General features: G+C 40.5%; 1 non-coding gene across 1 annotated transcript; it reads right to left on the bottom strand.

The window, feature by feature from the left end:
• Positions 1-260: 260 nt before the first annotated feature.
• TRNAN-AUU (transfer RNA asparagine (anticodon AUU)) lies at positions 261-332 on the bottom strand. The gene has a single exon. It is a non-coding gene; the product is annotated as a tRNA-Asn (tRNA).
• Positions 333-3,146: the final 2,814 nt, after the last annotated feature.

A 3,146-nucleotide genomic window follows, 5' to 3' on the forward strand; every position in this document is an offset into this window, starting at 1 on the left:
TTGAAAAAGAAAATTTTTTTATAATGGAAATTAACAAATCTATAAATCTATATGATGTCAGCTGTAATGTTCATAGAGAATCAATCTTTAGATTATGATCTTTAAATTTAAGGAAAAAAATAGTAAATGGTTATTATTTTCTCAGTTTAGGTTGAATCGTTCCCTTTTTTTGTAAAAGACTTTTTTTTCTTGAAAAAATTCAAACTTTCAAAAATATTCATGGTAACTTGATGTATTGAAAAATTTCGAGGGAAAAATTGTTCCGGAGCCGGGTATCGAACCCGGGACCTTTGGTTTAATGTACCAACGCTCTACCACTGAGCTACTCGGGAACTCTAACCGACACCGATCCAATTTTTCCCTCTATATCCACAGACCTCAAAGTGGGCTGACAACCGTCAAGCAACCAACTTCGAGTGCACACTAACTCTGTGTGACTTAAATTGTGGTTTTCTGTTAACGAACAGTGACGTGTATTATACAAATCAAGATTTCAGGTATAACTCCCTGTAAAGTTGATTTGAATAATTTCGAGGGAAAAATTGTTCCGGAGCCGGGTATCGAACCCGGGATCTTTGGTTTAACGTACCAACGCTCTACCACTGAGCTACTCGGGAACTCTAACCGTCACCGATCCAATTTTTTCCCCTCTATATACACAGACCTCAAAGTTGATTTGAATAATTTCGAGGGAAAAATTGTTCCGGAGCCGGGTATCGAACCCGGGACCTTTGGTTTAACGTACCAACGCTCTACCACTGAGCTACTCGGGAACTCTAACCGACACCTCCGGCGCCGGGATTCATTACTCTTCCATCGTATGATGACGCAGAATATCTGCATGGAAATATCATATGTACTTCGGTACATTGAAATAATATATGATATGCGTAAATCACGAAGTGATTTAAGACGGCGCTTATTCCGTCGGACCCCGGCCAACTAGTCACTCATAACGAGTGCACCTGAGCACATGTGTGGACTTCGGTCCGATGTTCATAGACATCTATGACGTAGTGCAAAGGGCGGCCACTAGAGGGAACCCAAGAGTTGGAACTCAATCAGAGACGATTCTGTTCGGCGTCGGGGTTGTATCCGGTGTGGCTTAGTGGATAAAGCATCAGCACGTAGAGCTGAAAACCCGGGTTCAAATCCCGGCGCCGGAGGGAATTTTTTCTCCGTTCCATTACTCTTCCATCGTTCCAATATAAAGGTAAAGTACGGTAAGTAAATAAGTTATTCCGTACGTAGGATCGTGATTCTACTTCATATGGTGATATCTGGTAACAGTAACACTAACAAGACGGCAATATTTGCTGTTTTGGAACTGTTCTTACGTGACCCTCACTATAGCTAGTCGGCGATGTATGCAATAGAGAAGGAAAGGAACTGGCCTAGTTTTCTCGTAAGTGGTGCCTTCTTGGTATCAGACCTGTCTTCCGGATAGTTAACTAAACAACAACAATGCAGGGAATACAAGGAAATTTTTTAGTGCACGAAGTTATTCTGTTGTAGTTATCTTTTTCAGGGTTTCACCTCTTTCATCTGCGTTCCAGAAGGAAGAGTCCTGTGTTGCTAAGCAGCCCTATGGGCTATGACGTATCTTATGTCACAGATATAGGCTTCAAGTTTGACTAATCATTTGAGTTTAAAACAGCTGTAGAGAGAGAAAGAAGGAAGGGTTTTACTTTTATCATTAGTTCATTACCGATATACGAGAACGTAATGTTTTTGCCATAGCACAGGGATAACTCATCCGTACGAGTGGTTTTTCTCGGATCTATACCGAAGATTAACCGCAAGTGGATTGGTCTAGTACTTAAAACAAACTTGAGAAGTTCCGAGACTTGACCATCACATCGTTAAAAGCCGCCTGTCTTCTCTGGCTTCTTGATAATGGCGGCAGCAAGTAGGTCCGTGGCTTTCACTTTTCAAGGTCCGGCCGGAACTGGTATTGTAGAAGTTACGCAACAGTGCTACGTTTGCATGGCCCGTCGCCGTGTAAATACACGTTTTGACGGTTTTGACATCACGTGCAGTCTCGAGAATCATCTGCGATTAACCTTGTATTGGTTCTGAATTAAAATGTCTTCAAGTTTCGGTTGCAATATTTGGAGACTTGGAAGTCTTGCACATTCCAGTTGCCTTTCGTTGCGTAGAATCGGACGCCTACACCCACGCGCGTCACTATATGGTGCAAACTTTCGTACATAAATTACAGGGTTTATTTATCGGAGTGCACATGCGACTGAAGTGGCCAGTATGGCATGCAGTGAAACCTGTTAAGTTGGTTACTCTTGTAAGTCAACCTCCTGTCATAATTGGCCACATATTCATGGGACGGGCAATGTATTATATTCATGTATTTCCATATGGATGGCCGTCTGCAACTTGTTCACCTGTCTATTTGTATTTTAAACGCCTATCGGCGGCTACATACCGGGAGGTTGAAAATGAAGTTAACAGTTATTAGAAATTAATTTTGGAAAAGTAAGCAAGACTTAAAGTACCGGTAATGGGATTCCAGGGTTTTGCGGTGAATTATTTGTAATAAAGATTTTAAGTTTTCTAATAATGTCTTGAAATTTAATTTCTGCGATGTTTCGGAACTACTTGCAGATTTCATTCTCAAAGTATGTGGTTTGAAGTTCGTTGGAACAGGTAAATAATTCGAAAACGCAGAAATTAAATATTAACGTAGTCTTCCACACCCGAAAATCTTCATCACTAAACTTAGGAATCCATTTTCCTTCTCTTTCATCGCCTTTCTTTCTCCTATTGAGGACCGGTGAATTACATTTGCGCCAAGCATTGTCTTATATTGGTTACAAAAGCGCCAAATGACCACAACGAAAGCGCTACCATAGATCTACCTTCATTTGGCAACACTCATTAAAGATTTATTAAATGTGCTCGGTTGTATCTCAATGTATCAGTCTTGTGCTTACCGCTATCATTCTTCTCTGTGTATCAGTCTTGTGCGGAAATGAACTTCACTGTGATTACCACTAATAAAGATGTGTCTTGTATAGTGCGTGATGGTTTTAAGTAGGGGAGACTCGTCCAATTTGGCAATATTTGTATTTTGACACAGTTTGTAGTTACATATTCTGAAATTAAATATTCCTCTATTATGGAATGTGTTT

The sequence above is a fragment of the Periplaneta americana genome, chromosome 7 (genome assembly GCF_040183065.1).
Source record: "Periplaneta americana isolate PAMFEO1 chromosome 7, P.americana_PAMFEO1_priV1, whole genome shotgun sequence".
Taxonomy (NCBI): domain Eukaryota; kingdom Metazoa; phylum Arthropoda; class Insecta; order Blattodea; family Blattidae; genus Periplaneta; species Periplaneta americana.